This window comes from Hylobates moloch, unplaced genomic scaffold, assembly GCF_009828535.3.
Source record: "Hylobates moloch isolate HMO894 unplaced genomic scaffold, HMol_V3 SCAFFOLD_12, whole genome shotgun sequence".
Classification (NCBI taxonomy): domain Eukaryota; kingdom Metazoa; phylum Chordata; class Mammalia; order Primates; family Hylobatidae; genus Hylobates; species Hylobates moloch.
In genome coordinates, this window is record NW_026652287.1 from 65,793,037 (window position 1) to 65,815,312 (window position 22,276).

At 41.2% G+C, this 22,276-nt stretch overlaps 1 pseudogene; it reads right to left on the reverse strand.

Moving 5' to 3' along the window:
• Positions 1-4,525: 4,525 nt before the first annotated feature.
• Positions 4,526-5,713, reverse strand: LOC116479640 (small ribosomal subunit protein uS2-like; annotated as a pseudogene).
• Between the last annotated feature and the right edge of the window lie 16,563 nt (positions 5,714-22,276).

Consider the following 22,276-nt stretch of genomic DNA (forward strand, 5'->3'; position numbering starts at 1 on the left):
TGACTAAAATGCATCCACATCATGTAGAAAAAAGAAAAAGCCAATCCAACAAAGTTCTGGTGAAACACACTACCTGAAAAAATTCTGCATTATTAAGAGTTGAATGTATTATGTGGGTTATCAAGAATTGAATTGAATCCAATTCTCGGATTGTAGACTGACATTTTCTGACATCTGGTCACAGGACTTTGCTTTGTTGACGCCTTGGCAAAATTAGTTCTCCTCTCATTCTCAAGGCATCACCTGGGATTAGTTGGACCCAAAAGTCTAAGTGATGCCATTTGGATCATATCATCATGGGGGAGCACCACTGAGATGAGCCAGACTGGTCTTGGAACCACACTCATTTCCTAATTCTCTTCTCTTTTTTCTCTTAGCACTTAGGAGATCTGGCCATCTTACCTTCTCTGTGGTGTTTGGATAGAAACATCTCTCGGTAGTGCTGTCCCAGGAATTCTGTCCTCACCCTTTCGGCATCAAGTGCAGATGAACCCAACATGTGTGTGAGAAAGATATAGTGGCAGAGTCATTGAGAAACAAAAACACCTTCTGCAGACCACCCTACATCTGAGATGGCAACACCATGTTTCCCCTTGAAAAGTGGTTGGCATGGAACTTTTATTTTGCTGTGAAACATCTAAACTGCCCCTCCTTTTGGGCATGTCACAGCCCCTGTGATTTTGATTTGGAGGGTTTGTTATGTTTATGAACTCTTTGTGCTTTCTGTAATGGCTTGAATCTACTTTAACAGCTAGATTTCCAGAGACAAGCTGTGGCAATGTCCCTCTTCTCCCTAATACATATATAACCCGTGCTTTATTGAAGATCTTAATCATCACTTTCTTACACAGGCAAACTTCTCACTTTCAGGGCTCATGTAAAACACAAAATATTCGTCTTTATGTAAAATGATGTCAGGCATCCGAGGCTTTAGTAGATTTCTGCAATGCTTTGGTGGTGGGTGTGTGTGTGTGCTGTGAAACCAGGTTTTAAATCCTTAAGGTAAGACTTTTAATGAGAACTAACTGTCAAAGGAGCTCATTTTCAGAATTTGTACCACACCTTTATTTTGAAAACACAAGTTTTGCTAGAACTGGCTAGTTTTGACCGGGCTTAGGGAAAGGGGGCTATTTTAAGTGTCTGAGCAGAATTGAAAAATAAGTGGACCCTCTAAAAGAGAAAGGACATGCTCTTTCTAGGGAAGAAACAGGAGAACTTTGAGCCATCCCACTAGGCCAGTGTTTTCCCAGCTCTGCAGCACTCTTGTAAATTTGTAAATTTGCCACAGCTCACTTGTAAATTTGCCAGGATGGCAGGGACACATGACTCTTAGCTGGGAGGCATGCCAGCTATCAGAAGCCCCCAACTCTCAGGAGGGAGAAGGGGGTGGGTGCCCAGAGACCACCCTGGGTTATGTTTATTTTGGGGGATACTTGCTGGTACTGATAGCAAATCTCCCTAGAGGGATGCAGCTCACATTGGAATGTCCTGTTGAGAATTCCTCAACTCCCTGGTAACAGACCTAGCACCTTATAAAGTAAATCCTTACATTGTAACAAAGGTAAGTACAGCCTTTGCTATCTGGTCTTATATGTCACCTGATCTTTCAGGTTATTCTGTGCTTGACTCTGTCTCACCAGAAACCCCTTGTTTATTCTAAGCAGACAGAAACCCATAATTCTTACTCATTTTATCGATTCTCCCCCTCTGTTCTCAAATCCCCTTCATTCCTTTTCATTCCTAGTTACCTCATTGTCCCTTGGCCTCCAAAGAATCATCTCACACCCACAAGCCAGACAGATTAATATCCCTGTTTCCCAAGGTGTGTGTTTGGTCTGGCTCCAGCTGACCACTGGGATTTTGAGCCATGACACTATCGTTGAGAGGAAACTCCCTCCCTTTTTATACTAAATGTATACTTTCTCCTGACCCTTAATCTAGCCTGAAAAAAAAATCTATCTATCTTCCCAAAATTTCTGAGGGGAACTTAATGCTCTCTTATCATCCACAAACTTCTCTTGAACCTTTAAGCTCCAAAAGAGAGTATAGATGCCATCTTAGAGATTAGGAATGTTTTGCAGCGTATTTTTAGGGAATTTTAAATCAATAAATCTCAACTTGGGTGATTCAACCAATGGATTTACTGAACTCAGGCATAGATGAGTTCAGTAAATCCTGTCTCATTGCCAAGCCCACTGAACTCACCACCTGAGTTCCACAGCAGGCACTCAGAAGAGCAAATTATTCAGCAGTGGTGGAGAAAGATGGGCTTGGGGATAAAGGGAGGTCAAGGAGCGTTTTGTTCTCTTGTGGTAAGAAACGAAGAGAAGGAGAGGAAAAATAGTTCTAGAATAGCCTACTAGCATAACCTTTGCTTTAGAGATGCTGTTTCAGCTGTCATCATTTCATTGGGCTTATTTCTCCACCATTTTTGAAGAATAAGCAGGAGTTACGTGTTTCTTGTTATAGTTGGTCACTGTAGTTTGTAAGATTCAGTATGGCTTCCAAAGAAAAAGTCGTATGAACATATTATAAGTTAGTTTTTTTGGCCTTTATGATGCTGCAGAATCACATGCATGTCATGACATTCACCACATTTGTGACTTTTATTCAGAGAAACACTGGAAATAAACAGTAGCAATGTATCTACGTAGGGAGAATTCAATGTCAAAATCCCTAGGGAATGCTTCCCTCTATGTCCTCTTATTCATTCCTCCCTCCTTCCCTTCCTCCTTCTTCTCTTCCCTTCCTTTCTCTTGCTTGAGTGAACCAGAAGAAACCATTCATCTGGAAGCCTCCAAATGTAGAATTTTAAAAAACTTAGTCCTTGACAGATCTTTGCAAAGTTTCAGAACAACTGGCCATTTACATGCATACATACACGCATGTGCACATTGCAATGAGCCCACTCATCACTTAAAACTATACTGGGATTTAAAATAATGTTTAGATGCTTTAATTAGATAGCAAATTTTTGGTTTGTGTTGGATCTCTTATTTTGTTGGCTAAGTAGTTCGGGGTGCGGTGGTGACAGAAGCTTAAGAAATGGAGCAGAGAGGTGAGGGCAGACTAGCCAGAATCTTCCTTTCTCTAGTTCCTTATGCTAATTCTTACATTTTGTGATTGTGGCATGTTTGCTCTGCTCTGAGTACAGAACCCCAGCATATGTCCAACTGTCTGCACAAGTGGGAGAAAGGAGGTCTTCTAAAAGACTAGTGTTGACAGAAATGCTGTCAATTAATGTAGCCATAGCAAACTATTCATCAAATTTATGTCTGCACATGGCTTTCTTTACCTTAAATTCAGGCACTTGTTTTACCTTCCCTACATCTATTTTAATCAAGTGGCCAAGTCACCTGAAAAAATCCATAGACTTTTGAAACCATACATTCAAGATTAATGTCAGAACAATGGAGATGAAACACATGCAATTTTTTTCTAAACACAGAATGCAAACAATCAAACTGAGAAGGTTCCCAGTCTTCTTGTTTCCAAATAAACCGTCCATTTCATGGTTGATTGTACTTCCCAAGGTGGCTGCAGTAGATCTCCTATCATACACACTCTTCTTACAACTTGATGTTGACACTCTTCTCATAAACCTGAGAGGGCCTTTGACTATGGTGGAAGTGACACTATGTGACTTCTAAGGCTAGGCCATAAAGAAAGATCTAGTTTCTACCTGGCTCTCTTAAGACAGTTGCTCTAAGGACCCTGTCACCATGCTGTGAGGAAGCCAAGCAGCCACAGAGAGAGACCACATGTAGGTGTTCCAGCTGACCACCCCAGCTGTGGTCCCTCCAGTCAGCCGATATCACTTACCACTCCTGGAGCCTGGAGTCATCTGAAAGTTACTGTGTGTGAGTAACCATCCGATGACTCTGGGCTCCATAAGTCATCCTCAGCATCTGAGCTGAGCTGTTCCTGCTGAGCCTTGCCCAAATTGCAGATCTGTGAGATAGGGAAAAAGACTTTTTATAAGCCACTAAGTTTTAGATTTTTCTTATTCACCAATAGGTAATTCCAACCCTGAGTTCTCCCCTTCTACTGGGAGTTTGCTGTTGGTCCTAATAATTTCATACGTTTAAACATCCACTTTAAGGAAACCATCTAAACTGGGATCTCGAGTTCCTAAGATTTAGCAGCAGGAAAAAGTAAAAATTCCCTGCAAAATGAGTGCTGTGAACTAAGAAAAAAGAAGTTAAGATCTAATGGAGCTATCATTAATAATGCAGCAACAGTTACCATTCCTCGGTACCTACAGTACTCTACCATCTATTACATTAGAACTGAGATAAATTGGAAAATGCTTCTTGACAGAGCAAGTTGTTTTCAAAAGATCAGAAAATGAGAAATCTAAAGAAACAAGGATGGAAAGAGTGACAATGTGATCTGAGCTATGCCATGGACTTAGGATGACTCCGGTCTTTGCATCACAGAATTTTATTTTTTATTTTTTATAAACTGATGTTTATTTTCTGTCAACCTTATTTTCATGTTGCTTAAGAGTCCGTGCAAGAACAGCTTAAGACCATTCAGTGGTTGCTCCTACCCATTCAGTGGCCTGAGCAGTGGGAGCTGTGGACCAGTCTTCCATGACAGGCTGAGCACTCCAGTCTTCAGTAGAAACTGCTGAATAGGCACAGAGGGCACCTGCATGCCTTCAGACCAGTCTGCAACTTCAGGCTGAGTAACAGTGAACTCAGGAGCTGGAACAGTCCATTTACCCTGAAATTCCTTCTTGGTCACAGCCTTTTCAGCAGCAGCCTGCTCTTCTTTTTCAATCTCTTCAGGATCTCTATAGAAGCAGAGATTAGACATTACCTCCCATGGGTGTTGCAAGAAATGGTGCCACGCATGTGCAGAACTTCCCAGGCCAGCATCTACCACATCTGACCCACTGAGGGAGGTCCCTTGTTGTTGCATGTGATAGCAATGTCCACATGGCACAGAGGAGAATCTGTGTTGCACAAAGCAATGGCAGGTGGGTTAACACGAGATGCCTCTGTGAGAGACTGGTGGTCAGCCCTGGTGTCAGAAACCACAAGAAGCCGTGGCTCCCAGTAGGCTGCCTGGATCTGGTTAGGAAGGTTCCAGGAGTGAAGTGGCCAGCAATTGGAGTGGCTCCAGTGGCAGCAGCAAACTTCAGCATAGGCTTCTGGCCAGTATTCCTGGAGGATATGACACTGACATCAGCAGAGTTTTCTTTTTTTTTTTTTTTTTTTTGAGACGGAGTCTCACTTTTCCACCCAGGCTGGAGTGCAGTGACTCAATCTCGGCTCACTGCAAGCTCCGCCTCCCGGGTTCACGCCATTCTCCTGCCTCAGCCTCTCCGAGTAGCTGGGACTACAGGCGCCCGCCACCACGCCCGGCTAATTTTTTGTATTTTTAGTAGAGACGGGGTTTCACCGTGGTCTTGATCTCCTGACCTTGTGATCCGCCCGCCTTGGCCTCCCAAAGTGCTGGGATTACAAGCATGAGCCACCGCGCCCGGCCAACAGCAGAGTTTTCAATGACAACAATGGCATGACCTGCCAGCAGAAGCTTCTCCCAGGTCCTCTTCAGATTTATGCCGTAGATGCCATCACTTTCCTTTTATAGATGTACTGTTCCATTTGGAAGTCAATTTGGTGCCACCTAATTGGGTTCCTACTGCAAGGAACTTAAGGACATCCTCCTCCTTCATTTGCAGGACATCAAGGGCTCCAGACATTGTGAAAGTTTCTCTTTAAGTCATGACAGGAATCTGAAATTAAGAACAACACCGTATGGACCCCACTGTAGGTAGCACAGAAACGCCGCCTCACAGAATTTTAGAACCTCAAGATTATAAGAGATCAGCTAGTTTGGGTCTGATTAACCTCTCTTGTCAAATCCCTGAGTCCCATCTGCAAAGAAAAGCTATCATCTAGTTTGTGTTTAAATATCTTTGATGTCAGAGAGAATCCTCTTAATTTCTCAAAGAAGTTAGGTGTTAAAGGATTCTTCCTTGGGTTAAGCTAAAACCATTCTCCCTGCAATTTTAACATTTGGTTTTATTGTGAAGTTGTATCTTTTGCAAGAGGTTTGGTTCTAAAGCCACATGAGGCAGCAATTGAATATGGCCAAACATGGTCTCGAAAGTTCCTCAGGAAAGCAACCCAACCATTATTAGCCTGTGAGTTGTTAGCCAGCATTCCTGCCCATGTCGGAACTGATTACTGTTTCTTTGGTTGAAAAGCAGAAAATGTAGTTGGTTTGCATAATAGTGATGGAGGCATTTAAAAAAATATGAATTTTACAAAGCTAGAATTACACTCAGACTGGGGCGATACTTATGTTAAGAGAGGCAAAATGGACCTGAGATGGGAGAGTTCATGCTTCCTGTTTCCTGCTCATTCTGGGGCACATATACACTCATTAAGCAGAATGGCTGAAGGAGCCACCCACACTACTTACTTGTATTTTTCTCTAAAAATAAGATTATATTTGCAGAGCTCATCTAATTGAATGCGTGTCCATTAAACACACTTATGACATATACCACTGTAGGCCTGTCCTCTAAAGCTACATACAGCAAGTCTCATGTCGTCTCCAGGAAAGTGTTTTGAAGACAGTGGTTAGAATTCTTGAGACAGCTCCACACGAAGCACCATCATTCCTTCAAATGTTTCTCATAGAACATAGTTTTGAGCCCCTACTCACTTGTATTTCTCCTCAGAACAGAGCTGAACATGTGCCCCTAAGTATAAATTCCTGGACTGTTCAGACTGTGCACATGGGATCAGGTCAGCATGGAATAGAGGAGATGGACATGTCTTTCCTTCTGAATTCTGACTTCCCTTATGCCAGCCAAAAATTGCATATGAATTTTAGCAACTAAATCCTATTGTTGTATTATAGTTACCAAAATCCCAAGTGCTTTTTAAAGTTATAAACTATTTAAACGTGCAGAAAATGATATAGCAGACATCCATGAACTCATCACCAAGATTAACATGTTAACAGCTTTGCCTTATTTACCTCGGATTACTAAATCTTTCTTTACATGTGCTTTTATTTGCCCGGTTCTCCTGTACACTGTATTTCTGCACCCATCTAATCACCCTGCCAAGAGTTATGGATTCAGCAATTATTTCTTAAATTCCTACTGTGTCCTCTTTGGGGTCTTGATTTTGCTATTTAAATGCGTTATGTATTATCTCAGACTCATATTCACAGTTTTCATTAGGGACCCTGTACACACAAGTTTTTTTTACAAAAATGAATTGGACAGGTTGATGACAGAGCTCTGGGATCCACCACTAATGACATCCTCTAAACTGGCTGAAGCATTATTTCATCTCTGTGACCTTCTTGTGCCTTTGTGTCGTTTCTTTCTCCTGGAATGGCTTCTTGCTTCCTTCTTCTATCTGACCAACTTATGTTACTTAACCCCTTGAGGTTCAGTGTCTGCTGTTCCAGGAACCCTTCCCTGATCATTACCTGCTAGGTGAGGTGCTCTACCTTTGTGCATTTCTTTAGGGTAGCACCTCTGCTCTACAGTCTTCATTGGCTATCCTGTCTATCTTCCCATCTCATATTTAAGTCCTTTAAGGGAAAAAAATGTCATTATGTTTTCCTTTATATTCTTAACCCTTATCAATGTGCCAGAACTTCAAAAGTACCAGATCATATTAGATGCTCAAAAATGCTTGTTAAGTAAATATATAAGAATAAAACAATTTAGCCAAATCTTCCTTCCTTCCATTACTGGGATACTTTCCACAATACCTCTGATAGATCGTCACTTCCATCACGGAGAATTTGCTACCTAACAGGACAGCCGATTCTCTATTTGAATGGCTCTGGATTTTGAAAGTCTCCAATTAAGCCCCGAATCGGTTTCCTGTAACAACACTGTAAGTTCTCATTATAAATAAGTCAAGTCTCTTTTCTGAATGTCAAAGATTCTTATGTGGTATTCCTTGGGTAACTAAGTAGTTTTTATTGAATATGTTTTACACACAGCAGGCAGAGCTGGAGAAATTATTTCGGTGTTCAGAATTGAGGCACTTTCTGGGGCATCCCATTAAGGATTTCTACCCTGAATTCTTTCCAGAAGCTAATTGGGTCTGTGAAGACCACAGAGTACAGGTGTTCCATGTTCTATGCAGCTCACATTCCTACATAAACATGCTGTTACTTTCTTGAGTGTCACAAGCTCCTGGGTGGTCTTAGGGCTGCCTTCAAAGGAAAACAAGTAAGACTTTCCTCTCATTGCTGATCACTTGAAGACCTGGTTAGCACACAACATTCTGGAATCTCTATTTACTGAGTCATGAGTTCTCACCTGAAAGGAAACTTAAATGGCTAACTCTGGCTAATTCCAAACCTCATTGTATAGCCAAAGAATTGTGGGAAAGGTAAAAGTGAGAGAAACAGGTAACTTCTGTGCCAAGTTCAATGCCTTTCTCTAAGCTCTTGATCGTAACTATTACTTAACAAAGTGAAAGCAATTGACATCTTCCTCAGGAAATATAGAAGCAAGTCATTTCCTTAAAAGTTAGGTTTTTTTTTTTTGTCCCAGGTTGCAGATTCTTCCACATGGTGATGAGTTGGCTAAGTTTTATAACAGAGCAGTCATTATTCTTTCTGTATAGAATGTCAGTGTTTCTTGTGTGCCAGGCACCGTGCTAGGTACTTTGCAGACTTACCTAATGTGGCCCTCCTAACAATCCTGAGAAATAAATATTATTATCTCCATTTTATATATGAGGTACTGTAGGCACAAGAAAATTAAGAAACATATCCAGTGTTTCAGAATTACTAAATTGCAGAAACAATCCAAATCCAGATGGTTCTGATGCCACAGCTCATGGGCTTTGTAATAGGCCGTGCTGTCCCTCCTTTCAACATCAGCTTCCCTATGTGATCTTCCATGTGGAGCTGAGCACTGCCTTTACTTCCAGATCCAGTGTTCACAGACCAACTCTATTATCTGCATATGATTGGGTGCCATCCACTTAGGACAAAGTTATAACATTCTTTTCTTATCAACCAGAGTGTATTTAATTTTGTTTTAAAATAACATCACGCTTAAGAATATCCAGAATGCATGTAAATGATTGCTTGGATGTGTTAGCTTCTCTCTCTCGCTCTCTCTTTTTTTTTTTTCTCGTTTGTTTTTTGTTTTGAGACAGAGTCGCACTGTCACCCAGGCTGGAGTGCAGTGGCGCGATCTCGGCTCACTGAAACCTGTGCCTCCCGGTTTCGATGATTCTCATGCCTTTGCCTCCTGAGTAGCATGCACCACCATGCTCAGCTAATTTTTGTATTTTTAGTAGATATGGGGTTTCACCATGTTGGCCAGGCTGGTCTCGAGCTCCTGACCTCAAGTGATCTGCCCGCCTTGGCCTCCCAAAATGCGGGAATGACAGGCATGAGCCAACATGCCTGGCAGCTTCTCTCTTTTATCTTTGGGTTAGTTGGAGGGGTGGAGTAGAGGAAGGTGAACTTTACTTAATAAGGCCCAACAAAAGTATTTAGTAAGAAGCTCAATTTATTTAAAAAATCTGAGTCGTTTGGACTGAAAAGCCAGGGACAGCTTTTGCTGATATTCATCATCAGTATTTTATTTGCATTATTTAGGCTATTTTTTCCACCCATCTTGATGCTCCATGCTTGACAGCAAATTCTTTAGACCAGAGGTTGGCTGAATTTTGCCCACTGTCTTTGTAAATAGAGTTTTAATGGAACACAGGCACGCTCACTTGTTTACATGGTTTTTTTGTTTTTTGTTTTTTGTTTTTGTTTTTTTTTTTGAGACGGAGTCTTGCTCTGTCGCCCAGGCTGGAGTGCAGTGGCACGATCTCAGCTCACTGCAAGCTCCGCCTCCTGGGTTCACGCCATTCTCCTGCCTCAGCCTCTCCGAGTAGCTGGGACTACAGGCGCCCGCCACCACGCCCGGCTAATTTTTTGTATTTTTAGTAGAGATGGGGTTTCACCGTGGTCTCGATCTCCTGACCTCGTGATCCGCCCGCCTCAGCCTCCCAAAGTGCTGGGATTACAGGCGTGAGCCACCGCGCCCTTGTGGTTGCTTTTATACTACAAAGGCAGAGAGAAGTAGTTGCAACTAAGACTGTATGGTCCACACAGTCTAAAATATTTACTTTCTGACCCTTTACAGAAACAGCTTGCCAACCCTTGCTTTAAGCAGACCAAAGATGTATGGATGCTGCAGTCCAGCTATGAATCTCTGTGTCTAGACTTGAATGAGGAGGAATTTGGACTTGGATGGCAGGACTAGAACATCTTTAAAGGCTCTTCCAACTCTGCATTTCAAGGATTTAAAAATTCAGCATTATATATGGTTTTTTCTCATAAATAAAGTATATGAGGTAGGACTCGGATAGCAGATGTGGACTTGTAACAAATCTTGGAGTGCAATGGGTATGTTAAAAACAGACATTTCTGTTTTGGTAATTCTTACTATGCTGACGCTCAAATATAGCAAACTATGAATCCAGTGCATTAGTTAAATTTTGAATAATCTCTAAAGGCAGCTAAGGCTGAATATGTGGAAGTGGGTCATGTCTGGTTATACTGACATCAACGAGTATTTGAAAGGAATCGAACTACATAATTGTACTATTTTGCTTGTCGGTATTTGTAAAATATTTTTTGTGTCTTCTGTGAAAACTCCCTCCAGTCATGAATGTTTTATTAATTTATTTGTTGCCCATCAACCTTATGCACACTGCTATATGAAACAATAGAGGAAATGTGGTCACTACCCTGGAGAACTGTGCTGCTCAGTTCTTGGACTCTCTTCCCATGTCTCAGGACCTGTTGTAATGTTTTGGTTATTTTTAAAAGTATTTCCTAGTAATTAAGATGCATGTCTGAAAAATTATGTGTAATGTCAGAGGCCCAAAACCTTGAGATCTGACACTGGCTGGATTTCTTTTTGCATGCTTGGGAACTTTGGCTGCATTTAAATTAGAAAACACATCTTTTGAAACTACAGGCTTTTTTTTTTTTTTTTTTTTTTTAAGCCTCCTGTATTCTCTGTAGATCTTATTTGGCTCACTGGTTAGTCACCTGGTCTTTTAACTTGGGCCAAGCTTTCTCTGAATACCAGAAGGATTTCAAAAGTAGATGTTTAAAGACATCTGATCCATGATGTATTGCTTAAAATCATCATCTACACATGTATATACATAAATACATTTTTAAAAATATTAATTTGGTATTTTTTAAGTATTTCCTATGTTACGAAATATACTACATTCAGATTTTTTTCCTATTGAATTTAAAATCAAAACAGACATATGTGAGTCAAACAACAAAAACTGTAAAAATACCTGTATGGTTTAAAATGATTTGCCTGGGGAGAAGGATATCTTATGATTTGAAAATGGGAAAGAAGTTTTATTTTGGAAGGAAAAAAAGACATCATGCTCTAGTAAAAAGGATGAGTTTCATGCGTAGACATTGGGAATGGATTATGGGCATGACCCAGCAAGAGGTCGGAGCTGTCAGCACATCACACCGTGTGGCACCATTGTGAACTTGTTGATAGAATGTTTTGTAATTGTTCTCAAGTCAGCCAGTATATGAATATTTTGTCTTCTGAGTCAGCAAAGAGAAGAATTTTCATCACCTATTTCATTAGTATTTCCTTTCTTTTCTTCACCTGTAAGTGTCTAACAAAATATTTTATCTTAGGTACCTAATAAGTATTTATTGATGAATAACTTCACTGTTTAAATCAGCTCATTGGCATGTTTACTGATAAAAAAAAAAGGGGGGCCCGGGTGTGGTGGCTCACGCCTGTAATCCCAGTACTTTGGGAGGCCGAGGCGGGCGGATCACGAGGTCAGGAGATCGAGACCATCCTGGCTAACACGGTGAAACCTCGTCTCTACTAAAAATACAAAAAAATTAGCCGAGCACAGTGGCGGGTGCCTGTAGTGCCAGCTACTCGGGAGGCTGAGCAGGAGAATGGCGTGAACCCGGGAGGCGGAGCTTGCAGTGAGCAGAGATTGGCCACTGCACTCCAGCCTGGGGACACAGCAAGACGCTGTCTCAAAAAAAAAAAAAAAAAAAGAATGAACTTAAAAATTCTGGAGAGAAAATGCATACATTCCAGAATTGTTTAAAAGACAACCTTTACAATGGTTCTAGATGAATTCATCAAAGTTGATTTCAGATGATAGCAATTTGTCAATAGATGAATTGGCCCTATGACTTATTTGCCCATTTAATGATTCATAATTTTGTTCTGACAAGTAATAAAGTAACAGGAATGTCTGTTTCAGTGAGGCTGCTCAATGTACAGCTTACTTTGGAGGAAGACAATTTCTTGGGTGTAAAAAAATTCAGATATCAGGCATATCATCCATCTCAATGAATTTTTTAAATAGTATAGTGAATTTTAAATAGTTTAGTGAAGTGAAACCAATCTCTTGCTTTTCCTGCCTCCTATAATTTACAGATTTTCTTTCTTGACAGGGAGAGAAAGGAGTTGCATTACAAGTTTGGACTAGGAATATTTTTATACATGGATAAGGAGAGGCTTGTATGCCTGTGACTGTGAGTCATGAACTGATATAAATGGGAGTGTGAAGATACTCAATGGTTTTAAGCTTGGAATTTTTCAAGTGGTTGTGCCAAGAACTACAAAGCAACAAGTTCTTAGTGAATCAATAATGTTGAAAATTGTTTTGTTGGCAAATTGGTTTTTTAATGAATTGGTAGTCAATCACTTACTACTTGACTAATTTTCTTCACACTGGTCTATCTCTTATGAAATAATCTTCCCTCTCCATTAGAGACCCACTTATCCGGATGCCAAAACCAGCCTTATCTGGAAGCAGGTAAATGAAGCTGCTGCCATATTTCCCAGCCCCCATAGCTTTATAATGATAAATTGTTTTATTCCATGTAAAGAAAAACATTCTTTTAAGGTGTCTTTTTGGAGAATTAGTTATTGAACATTTCAATGTGATAACATTATAAACAAGATTTCATTTTAACCACTAAAATGGCTTAGCCATAACTCTTAATAGAGGTATGGCCTAGAATGTAAAAGAAAGAACTTGGCTGTGTATAAAAGAAAGGGAGAGAGAAGAAGAGTAAATGTAGAAAAATGAGTGAAAATACTGCAGGCTATAAGAAATAGAAGAAAGATGCCTGAAGACATAAAATGGCATAGGACTATTAGAGTCTGGTAGGTGCTGATGTACATGGGTGTGTATCCTGGTATGAGACAAAGAAGGTTAAGTGTATGTGTGTCTTAAAGATAGAAGGTCCACTCTCCCAAAATATTCAACCTTTTCAAAATATTCAGCATCATATAGTGGCTAATAGATATAAGTAATTTCCAGGCTTGCTCTGTTGATGTCACCCTGTCCCTATGTCTTAGCAATTGGAATGGGGATTCAAGGACTGGAAAGCAGGGTATTGGGTCTGACACTCTAATGGCATTGGACAAACCCCTCTCCACTTGTGTTTTCAGTGGTGACAGCCAGAGATTAATGGCAAGAGGGTACTAGAATTGACTGTGTGAATAATGAAAGGTACTAGGGGTCACTGCCAAAATAATGATCTACATTCTTTTCTGTTATCAGGACACTGTCATCCACAGAAAAAAAAAAATCTTTATAGAAAAAAACTCTAGTATTATTCTACCAAGTTTCTCTTTGCAACTTGCGCAATGTGCCCAGAGTTTTAAATCGGTCTTTCTATTCTTCAAATAAGAAACTGTTCTTATTTAAAGAACAGTTCTTAGTGTTCTTATTTCAAGTATCACTGCAGAGCCCAGATTTCTCTCCAACCTGTTTTCCCAACACAAAGAAACTAAACTTGAGGTCCTTGGAAATTCTACTTGGTATGAGTCTTTGTCTTTCCATTTGATTTTTCTTTTTCCTCCTCTTCACTAGATTGAACTCCATGCCTTTCTTCTTTGAAAAAAAAGAGCTGCATCAGGAATGGGGATCAGGAAAAGGTTTTTTCACCTCCATGATTTTGGTAGCAATACAGACATCTGGCAACAAGGAGTATAAAAAACTTCTTTACCTTTTTTACTTTTTTTAAGGAAGCCATTATTTCAGGTAGAGGATATCAACTAACATATTCTTGCAGGCATTGAGCTCTTTCTTTCAAGACCTCCACTGGTGATCAAACTAAATATTTAAAAGGACATTCCTGTAAACAAAAGCATGGTCTGCATTCACAAAGCATTTTCAACAAGATCTCCTTCCAGTCAAGGCTCTGACCATCTGCTTGCCATCTTATATTTTTTAATATTATTCTGTCAAATACATGCTCTGTCAATGCAGGTAAAGGAATACTTGAAAAATCTGAACATACACAAATCAGTGGGTCCAGATGACATGAATCCAAAAGTCTGGAGGGAATTAGCTAATGCAGACTTGCAAATAAGTGCCCCAAACAGAGCAGCTTCACAATATTTTATCAAACTGCCCTTCTTTCAGGAAGTACACAGATAGTAAAACAAATACAATCAACATTCCCTTTGACTCTCCTGGCAGCAACTGTTACCTTGGACAAGTTACCATTTACAAGGCTGCATGTATGAACTTACTCTAAAAGCAAAGCAAAAAAAAGTAGCATATCACAAAGAAAGAGCAAACAAACAATTAGTATTTTCTAAAGATTATAGAGATAGTCTGTAATTTGTTATTGACTAAGAGTTCCTTTGAGATCTAAAAAAGGGTAACGAGGCCAGGTGCAGTGGCTCACACCTGTACTCCCAGCACTTTGGGAGGCCATGGTGGGCGGACAACTTGAGGTCAGAAGTTTGAGACCAGCCTGGCCAACAGGGTGAAACTCTGTCTCTACCAAAAATACAAAAATTAGCCGGCTGTGTTGGTGGACACCTGTAATACCAGCTACCTGGGAGGCTGAGGCAGGAGAATCGTTGAACCTTGGAGGCAGAGGTTTCAGTGAACTGAGATCGCACCACTGCACTCAAGCCCGGGTGACAGAGCGAGACTTTGTCTAAAAATAGATAAATAAATGGATAACCACATACGAGATGTGGCTGAGAGGTTCAAGGGGGACAATTCAGGACTGTGAGCCAGAATGACCCTGAGTCTGGTCTTGTTTGTCATCTGCCTGTGCAGCCACAGCCATGGACCTTGCATGGGCAAAAGCTGGGCTAAGCAAGAGAGTATGACAGAAGTAATGTTATACCAGCTCCAGGCCTATTCTTCAGAGGACCAGTAACTTCCACCCTGGCCACTTGAAAGCTATCCACCATGTAACCAGTTGAACTACCCTAAGACTCCCACGTTGTGTGGAAGCCCAAGCTAGTCATCTGGAGAGACTGAAGTGGGCAGTGGTGGGGGTGGGGAGGAGAGCTAGGGGGAGAGTAGGGAGAAAGCTCTTCTAGCCACCCTGGCATCCTAGTATGGATTCCAGACAAGTAAATAAAGAAGCCATCTTGGACATTTCAGCCCCAGAAGATGCCACATGAAGGGGAACAAAAGAACCCAGTCAATATCCAGAACAGAGGACCCAGCTTTATGGCCCCAGCTGATCTGGCGCCGTTATTTCCAACCGTCCAAATCACCTCAACTGAGGCCTCAGGTATTGTGAAGCAGAAACCAGCCATCTGTACTACGCCCTCCTTGAACTCCTGATTCATAGAACCATGAGCTTAACAAAATGGTTTTAAGGGAGTGAGGGGGGCAAGGGGTTATGCAGCAAAAGGTAGAACTAACAACTTTTCTTTTACTTCAGGAAGCTTTATTCCTTTTATTCCTTGTGTTTCTCTACTTTGTTGTTCCTATTTTCCTTTTTCTTCCTCTGTTTATTGCTATTTTTCTCTACTCATCATGCTAAGATAATTAAGCATATTTTAAAATTTGTTTTGTTTGCAAATGAGATGAGTTTTGGTATGCTCCCCTGCCCACCCCACTACTTGTATATTATCTTATTTTATTATTTATTTAAAGACAGGTTCCCGCTCTGTTGCTTGGGCTGGAGTACAGTGAGTGGTGTGATCATAGCTCACTGAAGCCTCATCATTCATTATTTTAAAATGAAGGGAGTTGTACTTAAAATTTCCTCTCAGAAAACTAGATTAATCGATTCTTATTTTCATGTAGGCACCAATGACCTAAACCTTTAAAAATGTATGTAAATATGAAAAACTAGAAAGAAACAGAGTGTCCAACAAAATAACCGAATACAATGCAACTGATTAAAAAATGCTCCACTGACTATATCTGGAGCAGCCATTGCTATCTCTTTGCCTCACCTCTGAACACTCTCACCTGCTAACCCTGATCCAGTTACAAAAGCCCTGGTGCTGTTCCTGTAGCGTACCAGGCATGCTCCCTTTGCCTGTGCTGTTTCCCCTGCCTGGAAAACTTCAAGAAATGCACACAACGTGCCCTCTTTCTTCTTTGGGGCTCTGCTTATCAATGTAGCCCTCCTTGACCATTGCACATGACATGAGACTCCTCCCTTTCCTAACATGCTCTATCTCCCTTGCCCTGCTTGATTTTTCTCCTTAATGCCTCTCACCATCTGCTGTATCATGTATTCACTTATTTACTTATTCATTGTCTTCTTCCACTAGAATATCAGCTCCATGAGGGCTGAGACCGTGTGGTCTTGTTCAGGGTCTGTCCCTGGCATCTCTAGTACTGTATGGCATATGGTAAATATGAGTCAAGGAAGCATGCTGTGCAGCTGAGATGCAGTGGATTTTAACTTCTGTCAAAGCCACTAACAATACGTCATTAAGAGAAAAGAACAGGTTACAGAATAGTATGGAGAGTTTATACATATGCTTTGAAAAAAGTATAATAGTCTTGACTGGATGCATAACTAGAAATGAGAAAGGTCCTCATTTTGTCAGCTGGGTGTAAAAGTGGAGGAAGTGTTGGTGCTCTCACCTGTGTGACAGAACAGCACAGGGTTACCAAGAGAATGGAACAGGTTGTGGGTGACGCAGGAAAGGGAAGGGGAGGCAGAACACAGGCTGAGCCAGAAGCAGAGGCAGCACTAACTTTCCTACCCAGCGGCCATTTCCTCCTTGCCCTTACCAACAAAATTCTGATGTCATTGAGAGGAGCGAGGGACCCAGCCAAAAAATACTCAATTTCCTGAACTCCTTGCAGGTAGGAGACCATGCGAAAAGTGCTGGCTAATGAGAATTAAAGCAGAAGTTTCAAAAAAAGCTTTAACTTTTCTGATAAAGGCACTACCCTTTCCTCAGAAAGTTCCTTTGAAACTTTTTGTTCCATTCTTTTAGTAACCCGTGTGCTGTTCTGTCGCCCAGGTTAAAGCACCAAGGCTTCCTCCAATTTTACACCTGGCTGACAAAATGAGAACCTTCTCTTTTCTAGTTATGCACCCAGTTGAGACTATTACACTTTTTTCAAAGCATATGTATCAACTCTCCATGCCATTCTGTGACCTGTTCTTCTCTCTCAGTTACTGAGGGGGGCACTGCTTCTCTCCTTCCTGCCACAGAAGGATATGAGGCCTGGAGCTGCAGCAGCCATCTTGTGACAAAGAGGCACCAGCTGTGAGGCAGAGGCTTTCACGATAAGAATGGTGAAATGGAGCAATAGAAAGAGCCTGGGTCCTGGCCAGGCATGGTGGCTCACACCTGTAATCCCAGCACTTTGGGAGGCCAAGGTGGGTGAATCATGAGGTCAGGAGTTCGAGACCAGCCTGGCCAACATGGTGAAACCCTGTCCTTACTAAAAATACAGAAAATTAGCTGGGCTTGGTGGGCGCCTGTACTCCCAGCTACTGGGAAGGCTAAGGCAGGAAAATCGTTTGAACCTGGGAGGCAGAGGTTGCAGTGAATCGAGATCGCACCACTGTACTTCCCCGGGAGATAGAGTGAGGCTCTGTCTCAAAAGAAAAAAAAAAAAAAGAAAGAAAGAAAGAACCTGCGTCCTATGGCTGGGCACAGTGGCTCATGCCTATAATCCCAGTACTTTGGGAGGCTGAGGCAGGCCGATCACCTAAGGTCAGGAGTTTGAGACTAGCCTGGCCAACAGGGTGAAACCCCGTCTCTTCAAAAATACAAAAAAAAAAAAAAAAATTAGCTGGGCATTACGGTGGGAGCCTGTAATCCCAGCTACTTGGGAGGCTGAGGCAGAATAATTGCTTGAACCCAGGAGGTGGAGGTTGCAGTGAGCTGAGATCACACCATTGCACTCCAGCCTGGGCAACAGAGCACGATGAAGGAAGGAAGGAAGGAAGGAAGGAAGGAAGGAAGGAAGGAAGGAAGGAAGGAAGGAAGGAAGGAAGGAAGGAAGGAAGGAAGGAAGGAAGGATCGGTCCTGAAGCCATCGTGGAGCTGCTGCACCATCTTCATGTTATTTCCTGTAGACTTATCATAGCAGCCAAACATGATCCAAATAGATACTTTTGGATTTTTCTCCTTCTTCTGTCAACTTACCATTTTTCGACAATGGCATATGTTATTTATATAGCTAAAACAATCTGTGTGTGTGTGTGTGTGTGTGTGTGTAGGCACGCGTACACATATATTTGAGGATGGTTGTGAAAAAAACATTTGGTTAGTCTGAAGCTAAGGCAGGAATTTTTTCTTCCCTTGCCCACTTACCCCAGAGGAGAGAACTAGATCCCGAATTGTTGGACCAACTACCCTCTCTTATGACACTTTGTTTTGTCCAAATACTAGACCCTTTGTGATCTCAAATCCCTTTGTAATGAACTGCCCTGGTGAACTGGCCCCTGTGTGAGCCAAACAGATTTGAGTTTTGTAGCTAATAGCCTAGGATAGAAATGAATTGAATTGTCTCCTTCTACTTGGACTTCTAATGGCAAATAGCAGATTAAAATGAATTTGAAGAGAAGAGAACATATCTCCTTAGGCTTGGGGCAAAACTTGTTAATCTGAAACTCTCTGCTCCCATTTTTGCCTAAACTGAGCCTAATTTCTGCTTGCCTGTCTTAGGAGAGATCCTTCATGCAGAATCAACCTCTCCAAAAGAGAAGAGTGCAGATGATGCAGCTTGTATACCTCTCAGCTCCTCCTACTGCAATGTCTCTTCTCCGCATCACAGCCCAGTAGTGAATCCAAATTTTTCCTGCCTGTGGCACCTAATCCAGTATAACTCCCGGACCGTGCTTCTTCCTCCTATTCACATTATTGAAATTTGAGGGAGCCCAGTTAATAACACACTGCTTTCTCCCACTTAAATTCTGGACCAAGTAAGAAATAAGACAAAAGAGTAAGGCAGAGAGGAATACAAAATATATTTGTACTGATGATGCTGATGTTGGCCAATGTTTCCCCTATCAGCAGGTTGGCTTGCAGAATGAGACAGACTGACCAACCCAGTCGGAGGCTGCACTTGGCAACCATAAATCCTGCCCGGAGAAGAGGTCTGTCCCTGCAAAACTTGTAACGTGAAAAAGTAAGGCAATATGCTGTCTTCTCATAAATCAGCAGCTCCCAAAAATAAAATGAAGAGGAAGGGCTGGTCAATGCATACCCAGTGTCTTTCCAAACCCATCAGTCAGACTAAGTCACTCTTTTTCCTGGCTGAGGCCCCTGCTTAGTTCACTCCTTGCCTTCCTCACACCATCCAGGCCAAAGCTTGCCTGCCTTCCCCTTGCTTCACCCCCAGACAACATCCCCCACATGGCCAGCACTGGCTCCCTGCATGAAGCCACCCCAGTGCAGGGTGGCAGATGCTCCAACTCTCCTTTCTACTCTTCCACAGACAAAGGTTTAATCTCTTCTATCTGTCTCAATTACCTGTATGCCCTTTGTATCACTTGGGTCTCAGTCTGAAGTTCTTACTCTAGAGAAATACTCTCTTGACAGGGAACATGTGAAAAGACATATAGAGTCCCCCCACTCAGCTCTGACTTCTAGAATTATGGAGAAGAAAGTAGTCTTTTTCTATAGTGTTAGAAAGAGAAAGTCTACTTTCAGCTTCAGGAAAAGGGCAAAGGCTTTGGCACGAAACATACTTTAGTTCCCAATCTGGTTCTGCCATCTTCTTGCTCTCACATCTAGTACACTTGGTTTAACTTAAGATTTGGTGTCTTTGAGAATGGAGTGTATTCATATCATGGCTACCACGCAGAACATCTTTTATAAGTATTCCTGGGACAATGCCCAAAACACAGGAGATAATCAAGAAATATTGGTTTCCATCTCCCATATCCAACCTAATGGTAGAAAAGTTTCACTTCTCGAGTTTTATATTCTCATTTTCTAGTCTTCAGGTCAGCCTAGTCTTTGGATTAGTCTATCTTCTCCCATCTTAGGATGATACATCTAAGTTTTAAAAAGGTATTTCTTATTTCTTTCCAGATTCTCTGCTGAAGCCAAGTATGATCCAAAGGCGAAAACTTTCTCATAGTCCACAGTCAACATGGCTGCTACAGGATACAACGAAAACCCTAGGGACAGTGATTGTTCTTCCAAGACCCATCTACTGACGCTGATGTGAAGAGGCATTTCGTATACCTAACCTAACGAACATCGAACATCATAACTTAGCCTAGCCTATTTTAAACATGCTCAGAATACTTACATTAGCCTACAATTTGGTAAAAATCCTCTAACAAAGAGCCTATTTTATGATAAAGTGTTAAATATCTCATGTCATTTATGGAATATTGTACTGAAAGTGAAAAACAGAATGGTTGCATGGGTACCAACACAAAGTAGAAAAATCGTATGTCAAACCATCTGCAACCATCTGTAGTCTCGAGCACTCATCATAGGACTGTCCGTATTCTATGACACTCGTCCCAAGCTAGTATGATTACTTGTCTGTGAATGGACTTTTCAAAAGTATCTCCATAACTTATTATTTGAATGCCCAGCACCCAACCTAGGCGCAGGGACACTGGGCTTTAAGTAATGTTTACCAATGAATGAATGAATGACCAAAGGCCAAATAATTGATTCAAAAGACTCTTTATATAAAAGCACCATGGAAAAGTGTTGTTACCATGATTGTTTTCTGTAAGTCAATTTTATGTAAAATAATAATTTCCTCCGATATAACACAGGGAGGATTCCCTTTAGACAACAGCCATGCATGTCATAGATTTTTCTTTCTTGCCAGACTCCAAAGACATCTAGTCACTTCTATTGGCACCGATTGGTCTATTGCGGATGTCTCAAGTGAATGGGTGTCCTTAAAATAGTGTTTTCCTCTCAGCTGGTTGGGAGGCTGAGGTGGGAGGATCACTTGAGCCCAGGGAGATTGAGGCTGCAGTGAACTGTGATCGTGCCACCGCACTCCAGCCTGGGTGACAGAATGAGATCTTGTCTCAAATAAATAAATAATGTTTTCTCATTGGTTTACATCATAATTTCAGAGATATTTTGATTTTATTCTAATAAAATGACTTTAGTTTCAATGTTTGCCTATCTCCTGAGAAGTTATCATTCAGAATCTTTTTGTAATGTAAATTCTCCTAATTTATATGTTGTCAAGTTTGGGTTGTAGTATACTGTATTTGGCTCTCTTAAAGCAGGGCACACCTGAATTAGCTTTTGAGATAAAAGGAAGGCAAAGAAAATTGATTGTGAGCAAAACATCTGATATAGTTTTAGTTGCAAAGTTCAAATTTTCTGAATGGGATCAAGATGACATAGTTTGAAATGTGGTTGAAATGTCTACACACCTGAAAGCAATGGTGGTGAAGTTCTTATACCATATTTCCTTGTGTGTTTCTCTTTAGGTATTTCCACATGTGTGCACATATATTGGGGAAAGCAAATGAACTTCCCTTTTTCTCCCCTAGAATCATTTCCATCCCATACTTGTTATACGAAAATGGCCACTCGTTCTTGGATCCATTTATTTATGTAGATTTTGCTTTGACTTTAGCAAACAAGAAAAAGAGCTGAATTTAAATAGCAATGAAATTCTGCTTGCTGCTTTGAGAAGGACTGTCCTCAAAGATCTCTTCTCTTGCCACTCCACCTTCCAGTTATGCTTTGTCCTTTATCCCACATAACAAATCTTTATCTAGCACTGGCTAAGGGTTAGGCATTATGGTAAGTGAGGGGGATGCTGTCCCTTCCCCCCATTAAGCTTACAATCCAAGGGATGTTTCATGAAAATAACCAGTCATATCTGGGAATAGAGCCAATTACAATGTCCAGATCAGAAACTGGCCTCAATTAAAAGTAATACTGATAAGAGTATCAAAAATGTATCAAAAGTGATATTCATCCTATATTTTGCTCACATTTATCTTCCTAGAATGTTTTTCCATAGTGCTGGATTTACCCCTTGGAGCCACACGGAATAATGCTTAT